Here is a 9,998-nt window from a genome sequence, read left to right on the forward strand (position 1 = left end):
AATTCAGATTCATGCACTATATATATATTAAAAAAGAAGAAGAAGAAAAGGTAAAAGTCACTTGATAAAATATTCTATAAATGTTGTCTGTGAAAAAATATCTCTGTAAATGTTGTTTTTTCTTTTGAGAATACAGTGAAGTTAAACTTTATTTATTTAGATACTAACTGTTTCAAAACACTTTGCCTAAAAATATACGCAACAATGGAATACCTGCTGACGTAGTGTGTGTATCTCGATCCAGATTAGTTGTTGAAACGTGGAATTTGTTTACTTTATCAACTGTTCTTTCCATTCTATTTTGAGTAAGCTAGTCAAATCAATTATCTGATTATCTGAATTATCTGATCATCTAGTCAATTATCAATTATCTGAAGTGATACATTCGATATTATTTCTCGAAGATTCTTTTACAATGATTTTAATTCCTTCACTCTATATTTCTTACTTAACACAAAGACAGACACGAAACAATGTAGAACATAAGCAAACTTATTATGCATCGAAGTTGTCAGGTACACAAAGCAAAAATATATCATAGTTATAATAACATTCATGTTAATTAACATTTTAACTTCGGAGAGACTTAGTTCGACTTTAGCTCTCCACTTTGTTCGTAAGTGATCAGCTGGCGCTGAGGTCATATGTCCCGTGTCTGTGTATCTGTGATCGTCTTCTTCTCGAGTTGCAAGTTCCCAATTCTTCTTGTTTGAAATTCTTCGCATGAACATTAAATGCATTTATGCTATTTTTGTCTTGAATTTTCATAAATATTTATCATTCGCATGAGACGTTAAATTAAATTTAAAGTTGTATTTTTACAGGCAAAAATACAAGAAGTTGTAAAAATTCAATTCTTTGTATTTCTACAGGCACACACTGAGTAGTATGTCGTGTGTGCCTGTCTGTACGTGAGCACATAAATCAGTTACAAAGAATCGGGCTTGTTCTGTCATATGGAGCCAGTAAAGTATGCTCGGAATCTTCAAAATTGATGCCATATGAATTGTACAAATTATTTAAACGCCGAAAAGTGGAAATATTTTTCCTTTTTCTTGTTTTGCACGAACAAACGTTTTAGCTGTTCTTATAATCATTTTCTTATGTTGCGAAAAATATTTAATAGCAGTCTACTGATCATATTTTTTATTGTAATTATCATTGAAATAAATATTTATATGAAACAAGAATAGGAAAATTGAGAATCTGATCGGTGCAATTAGTTTAGACTCGTATATCGGTGCTGTGGGATTAGCTCTCAGTTTCAGAAAGTAATAAATAGAATAGTATTCTTTATTACATTTTTCAATATGTTATAATTCAGTTTATTTTACAGAAATATTTGAAATTTATAAAAAAATTTTTTACCAAATAACGAATATGACATGATTTGAAACCTATGAATTGAATAGTATAAAAAGCCGGTAGTCGAACGAATTTACAGCCGGAAAATTGAAAAGAATCGTTGTACGTTCCACTGACTTCGTGTTCAGAAATTCAATGAATAATTAATGAATTCAATGAATAATTAATGAATTCAATGAATAATTAATGAATTCAATGAATTATTAATGAATTTAATGAATAATTTCAATGAACAATTAATGAATTCAATGAATAATTTCAATGCATAATTAATAAAACTTAAATCGATAAAATAAATGTAGGTACATACATATTCTTCATCTAAAATTTATCAAGGTAAATTGATTCCTATATAATTAATTAGTAAGTAAGTTGTATTGAGTAGTTCATTAATGAAGGTTTTTAAAAACGCAGCCATAATAATTAATACTTTACTGCTCATTTATTTGGCAGTTTATTTTCTCCTTTTCATTATTAATAAATATTAAACTTGCGTAATATAATACGCACATTATGAATTACAGTTTAATTCAAAGGTATAAAATGACACTCTCCTTAATTTTGAATTGGGGCATTCAAAGTAAATTTTAAAAGCAATAAAAGTACATTAAATATATAAATATCTACTAAAAGTTATTCTTTGCATTGGATTACTTTTATACTAGCAAATTCTTTAATTGGTTATAATATGAAAAAAAACACAACTACTTCCACTTCGAAAATTTTACTAGGAATAAGATTTACCTTTTAGTTTAATCAATAAGCTGAGTTTCAAATATGTTTACTAAATTCCTAAACTTTGATAAAACAACAAAATAAATTATTTCAGAAGGAACTAGATAAATACAATTCCAACCTGCCGAGTAACGACTTATAACAACACACTTCATTTAATGTTTACTTGTTGCTAGAAGTCAGGTTCGCAGAAAATTCTGTTTACTAGTTAAATTTAGTAGGAATAACACGACCTGTGACGTAGGCTATAGTATACCCAATTGTGGGCATTTTTCTTTTCAACCCAATTGTGGGCATTTTTCTTTTCAACTCGTTTAAAATGTTCTCGCGATAGGGTGATGTACGCAAAGAGTTAAATCAGCATGAAGAAGTCCAAACTTTGGATGGCTCTCTTGACCAAACTATCGGGATCATATTTCCTATTTTGTGCTACTTCCCTTATTTTGGGGGTCAAAAATCTGAATCCGCCAAACTAAATTAGTAATTATTCATCAATGTGTTTGTAAAATTTCTGCGACAATCAAGCAGGCTTAATGATTTCAGTTCAACTTACTCAGTAAGGCTCTGTAGAATTTCGATAACCATTGTGTTTTTGATTGCTTAAATACTAATTTGATTTCTCATAAATACCCCCAATGTGTGTCCCTTTTTTTACTTCATTAATAAGAAAGTTACAAAAAATACATAAGAAGAGATGGCGTTACGGAACATCCCGAATTATTAATTTCTATCATAATTATAAGATTTTTTTTCCTTCAGAATTTCACGCTCTGGTTTATCGGTAGGCTTATCTCTTATTAAAAGAATTTTTTTTTAATAAGACTTGTTTCAGCAAATTTAATAATATTAATTTTTTTAAAAAAGCTATGGTCACTTTTTAGTGATTATATTTTACCAAGCAAATACGTTAGAACGATATCGTTATATTGAGGTTATTCTACGCTTATGTTAAATGCAGATTCACGCATCCGATTAAATGAAATAGAGAAAGACGAATTGTTTTGGATAACAGTGTACAGATGACATATGTGAATAACAGAATACATTTATGCGTGCATCGATATATGTACACGCAAAGTATGTACTTATGTACAACGTACGTATGTACTTGTATACTATATACTTTGTTAATACTTACGCGCATGTAATGTAAGGATGTACAAAAAAATAGTTATTTGCACAATGTACGTATGTACATACAACGTATACATGTACATAATTACAAGTAATGTATAAATACATGCGTACATTTAAATATATGTAATTACAATATACACATACTTTGTGCATACATTAAAAAATGTATATGAGTAAAGTTATTAAAGTTTGCTTTAAAATTTATTCTAAGGTATATAAAACTCGACCTCATATTTTTTAGAAAGCAAACGATAATCTATATTATATAAAACGCTAATACGTACGTATGTATGTATGTATCAATAAAACCGATGATATTTCTTTTCTCGCGCTGGCAACAGTTTTCATTTTTAATTGATTGGATTCGGCGCGCAAGAGCACGTAGTGAGCAACCAGATAACAATAACCAGAGTGAGCATTATCAGGTTGTTCAATTCAGATTCATGCACTAAAAACATGACAATATTTAATTTAAACTCAATTAGGAATTAATTAATTGAAGTGAGAATGCTTTAAAAGGCCGCTGTTGAATTGATATTTTTCTACTGGGAGCTACCTAAACGTCTAAAATATGTTTAAGTGTTTGTATTGAATGCATTGAATTTTTTTATATTTCGCGTTTATTTATGCATTGAATTTTTACGCTTTAAAATGCAGAATATTAGTGAAGCAATATTTGATAATTTATTTTGCTAATATGTTTCTTATTTTGCTAATGTTTTGATTTTTTCACCATTTACAATCTAAATAGCTAATATACTTTTTTAAAAGCGAATAAGAACATTGGTAGAATTCTTCTACATAAGTACAATACTATGTCTTTGATGATAAAATACTATGTCCTTGATGATAAAATACTATGTCTTTGATGATAATATATTATGTCTTTGTGCTAGAACATTGTGTTCATTGGCGAGCGAGCGCAGCGAGCCACGGTTCACGGCGTGAACCACATAGGATTGCGTAGCAATTCTCGGGGGATGGCGAGCGTTAGCGAGCAGGGGGCGGAGCCTCCTTGCCTTATTATAAATTTCTAAATATTATTTCCGCACATAAAATTTGCCGTTTTTTTATAAGCCATTTAAAAAATTTCTATGAACCATGCATTATGTTATAAAAAAAATAAATCAGTATTATCAAACATTTCATGAAAATATCTGAAAATAATTTTTTATTCAAAGAATTTTTAAAAGATATGGAACAATTAAAGCTGAAAACTAAATTTAAATATCGTTTGATTTTGTCATTTAACTTGCCTGAGTCATTATAAGTTAACTTACATGCATTTTATTGATTACATTGAACACATATTTAGACATAAATGTAATGTACATATGTATGCGTGCAATGTATGTACGCATGTACAATGTACGCACATGCATTCATGCATTGTACATGCATATATAGTACATATGGATATGCATACATGGAACATAGGTGCATTGTACATGTGTGGATACATTTATTGGACATATATACATTGCACCATATGCATAGATTGGGATAGCATGCATGTACACATGTAAAATTTATACGAAAGAATTATGTCCAATATATTTTTGCGCATATGTACTGTATATGTACACACATATGTACATTATATGAGCATTCTATGTTCATTTCATCAGATGTACATTATATGAATATACATCTGTACACTATATGCATATACATCTGTTCAATATATGCATCTCAAATGTGTGTATGTAAATACGTATGCATGTCGAATGTATGTATGAATAAATGTAAAATATAAATACGCCCAATGTACGTACAATCGTACACAAATGTACTATGCATATTTGGATACATTAAACATGAACATATTGTGCATATGTACATCCATACATTGGACATGCATATCATGTACATGTATACATACATATATTGTGCATATATTGTACATACTACATATATGCCTATATTGTACATGCTTACATATATTATACTGTTCATAAATAAATTGCACATGCATGCATGAGGCATACATTTTACATACACAACTATTTGCATAAAATGCATATATTCATTGTGTATAAATGTACATGTCTATATTGTTTGCACATACATGGAAAATTATTAGCTATATACATGCGTACATATATTCTATGCTTACACTATAAGCGTATGTACATGTGCGTGAAATTAAAATGTTTGTACGTAAGCACTAGATAAAATCATATGTACATACATTTTAGTTACATTCATTTGTACGTATGCAAATACGTATAAAATGCAATACATGTAAATACGCGCAAAATGTATCATTATAAAATACATTATACTATCTACTGTAAAATATAATCATTTATAAGAATACAATAATCTAATAATCGTGTATTTAGATTACATGCAATCATAATTACATGTAATCAAATTACATGTAATCATGATTACATGTAATTTGAAGTAATCAGTTACTTGGAATCGTGATTACAACTTTCAAAAAATTTTGATTACAGCTGTAATCATGATTACAATATTGATTACAGTGATCAATCACTTGTAATCGTGATTACAGCTGTAATCAAAATTGTAATCACAAGTAATTGATTACTGTAATTAATATTGTAATCATGATTACAGCTGTAATAAAAATTTTTGAAAATTTTAATCATGATTACAAGTAATTGATTACCGTAATCAAAAAATGAATCGATTACATTTTTGACCTACTCTGAAATTATATATTACCCCCGCAGTGGAGTTTGGAAAGTTAATATATAGATACAATTTCATTTCGGGTAAAATTCTAATATAGGTTTCATTTTTTACCGTGTGTTTTAAAATTCTGTTATACTATTTAAAACAATCAAATGAAAATTATATATTTTTTTAATATTTTTAAGAGTCAACCGCTGAATGATTGACAAAATCTACTTTGAAAGAATTTATCTTGCAAAGAATAAAATAATACTGTAGGGGGCAGTAGCGTCATTTTTCTTGCCCAAATTAATGCAATAGTTAATTACTCCATCAAATGGTGCCAAACTATATTTCATGATAGTTTGCTGTGTATTGATTAATTTTATTAATATTAAAACACTTAATTTATTAGCATAATACATTTAGTGTTATAATTAAGTATAATAACCTAATTTATTAGTGTTTATTAGTATAATTTTCCTTATTATAGTTTACTATTTATAGCAATATGCGAAATCTTTCGAAAATATAAATATTTAAAACCTCGTTATCCATTTGTTATTCTATATATTTTCACCAATTAATTTGATTATAAAAAGTTTTATTCATATTACAAGTACCAATTAAGATAGATAAAAGGTTTCATTTATTTTTATTGAAATCTCCTCTGCTTCAAAAAAATAAGAAATAATCTAGTTCCGGCTTATAACGCATTATGCCCAGTTTCCCTTATTTTTCTTCACAAATTGTTTTTATTGGTTATGAAATGATAACAAATTGAGATCGTCTAAACGTTGAATAATTTATCATTTTTATCATTGAAGTGTGAAAAAATAAGCCAAGCAACCTGCTTACAGTTAAACTAAATGCATTTCATTAATATTCAAGAATATTATTTTGCTACTTAATGTCGTTTTATACTCATTAAGTTTTTGTACTTTGCTTCATCCCTAAACATATTAAATTTTTATAATTGTTTTGAGATTAAACGTAAATTTACACGGAGAAAAAACAATTCTGGTATAACTACAGTTCTATATGGAAATGACTTTTTTAGTGAAATCAATTCTGATAATAATTCTGGTAATAAAAAATCCTAATGTAAGGTATTTGAACGATTCATTTGGTAATTTTTTCATTCACATGGTAACGGTTTAACGAAAATTCTGATTTTCTAAATTATAGTACTCATTACCACACATTTAACAAAAAACATACATAACTGAAAAGTTAATCGAATAAATAATTTTCCGAATCAAGTGAATCGCATAAATTATTAGCCGAATAAATTACTTTTATACCATGCTTTAAGGTATCAGGATAATATATGCCAAATTTTACTCCATTTAATATACTTAATTACATATTATAAAACTAACCAAATTTTGCAGTTAATTTCATCAAAATAATTACCAAAGCACTTCTGTAAAAATTACCGAGTACTTTCGGTGTTTCCATATATCTAGTTCCATGCATTTCGTACATTTTTCTTAGTGTAATTTTTATTTGTTTTGAAAAATTTTATTTTTTCATAATTTTTTCTATTAGTTAATGTCTTCATTTCCCGAGTATTTGTTTAATAATGTTAATTTCACTCAAAGCGGCGATCAATACCATCAATTCATCTTATTTACTTAAAATACCGCCGCAATATTTCCAAGAAAATGAATAAAAATAAGCTAAAAAAATATCTCGGTAAAAATTTCCCAAAGATAGCGTACGCAGGTTTTTCTTTCATACTTTTAGAAGTAAAGAAGAAGTAAAACTGTTTTAAAAGCTTGCGCCAATAACTTTTAAAATTGTCGTAATGTTTTATTTCCGTACAGGTGAAACAGAGAGTATAAAAGTTAAGTGTTCTTGAACTTTAGGAAACTACTGTATTTCTTTACTTATTTCCTATATTTATCGTAAAATGATAATCATTCAAATTTTATATGATTTCGTGGTTTCTTAAAATATATAGTTTTTCTACGGTTTCATTTAGCCACTGTTGGTGCTTAACTTCTAGCCTTTGAAAATAAAGAATATTTTTTTTATAAATTTCATGATGTTCTCATTTAAAGGATTAATATATATCACAAAATTATTTCTAATACTTGGCATCCGAAAGTTTTAATATTAATGTGAAATATATTTAAACGTCTTGAAACTAAAATACCTTTTGGACATATAAGATTAAGCATATTTATGTTTAAAATTACAAAATTACCTTTTACTCCACGCAATTGAAATTACAACATAAGCTACGAAATATTCAAAATTTATACTTTTACGTATTTGGAATTTTTGTATGATAAGCTACGTAATGCGAATTTTTTTTTAAAAAAACTTAAATTTTAGGAAATTCTATTCTAGCTTAGATACTATTAGCGCATTTAAGAAAATAATTGTCAAATGACTTTTTTGAAACCTATCAAGAAGCACTTTCATTATTTTTTCACTTGAATACTTGTCAGCAATATCAAGCGTTGGCATTTGCTTGTGACATAATTTGGGAGCCAATCAGGTTCGACACACACGCGTGACGTCGCTTGGAGGTATCCAATTAAATCTGATTCGAATATAGATTCAGCGTTATTATAAGCCAAGCCAAATAGCTGCAACGTTAACATAAGTCATGCTCAACCGTGTGATTTCAGAGGCCTTCTTTTTCTCGAGTTGCAAGTACCCAATGAGATACTTGCAAGTGACGTAGGGTGGTTTGGTTTTCTCGATCCTCATTGGTTGTTGAAACGTGGAATTTGTTTACGTTAGCAACTGTTCTTTCCATTCTTTTTTGAGTGAAACAAGCCCGTCAAATATCGATTCTCTTACGTGACACATTATGTACTCTTTTACAAAGAGTTTAATTCTTTTCCTATATATTTCTTACTTTACACAAAGACAGGTGTGAAACCATGTAGAACATAAACAAGCTAATTATACATCGAAATCGCCAGGTACACAAAATAAAGAAATATCACGGTTGCAATAAAATACATAAACAAATAATAAACCTAAGTTAAATAAAAGACGTAGACGAGAAAGAAATATATTTTAACAAATTCGCTTATGAACTATCAGCTGGAACTGACGTCATAGATCACATGTGTAGGTATCCGTGATCTTCGTCTTGAAGTACAAGTTCCCAATTGCTCGAAAGTATTGTATTGCCTTAAATTTTGATGACTGATGCTGGTCTGCTTGTTAGTTTTTAGCATGCGCTTTTATTTCTTTTGAACTACGAGTACGGTGAGCTTCAATGAAGTATTACATTTTCTTCGAGATCCTGTAGACTTTTTTTAAAAATATTTTTTAAAGATGCTGCTTTCTTGACAGCTCCTGTCGAAACGATAATAAAATACAAATAAACGTTCTTCCAATCTTGAATGCTGGAAATTTAATGCAGAGGGAAGGAAAATATCGAAAAATGATAATTAAAAAAATGTTAGCAATCTGTAACAAAGAAAAAAGTCGTGCTAATTGGTGAAGTTATTCAAAAGGTAGTTTGTAACATGTAACAATCGGTTTCAACTACAGAATTCCGATATTGTAATCCAGTGGCGTTGTCAAGGGAGGGGTTTAGGGGTTTAAACAACCCCCTTGAGCTCAGACAAAATGGCAGAAATAAAAATTTTAGTAGAAATTATGCGAGTTATTATTTTTTAAGGCTATAGAATTTTATGTGCCTTATGCCTACTTTTTTTTCTCATGGTATTTCTCAGAATACAGAAAAAACATTTACTATAATAGGGTTGTACTTTTGAAACCAAAATCACGTGATATATATATATTTGCTGTTCTTGGATCTTTAGGATGTCAAAAAGCAAGAATTTAACAATTTTTAATTACTTTGAGAGAAAATCACGACCTGAACTTAGTGAGGTGACAGCATCTAGTACCAATGTAAGTTTTTCTGTTGTACAGAAATGTGATACTTCCGTTGAAGAAAACGTTTCTAACATCAATTATTTTTTTCTTTCTATAAAATTTATTTCGTCTATAACGAAAAAATCGACGCACCAAGAAGGAGTTGTCCGATTGAAACGAAAATTGGTGGATAGGAAGACAATGTACAGAATAGTAAATGATTAAAATTTCAGAACAATTGAATAATTTATTGCAGAGTTACAGTA

The sequence above is a fragment of the Parasteatoda tepidariorum genome, chromosome 2 (genome assembly GCF_043381705.1).
Source record: "Parasteatoda tepidariorum isolate YZ-2023 chromosome 2, CAS_Ptep_4.0, whole genome shotgun sequence".
NCBI classification, from domain to species: domain Eukaryota; kingdom Metazoa; phylum Arthropoda; class Arachnida; order Araneae; family Theridiidae; genus Parasteatoda; species Parasteatoda tepidariorum.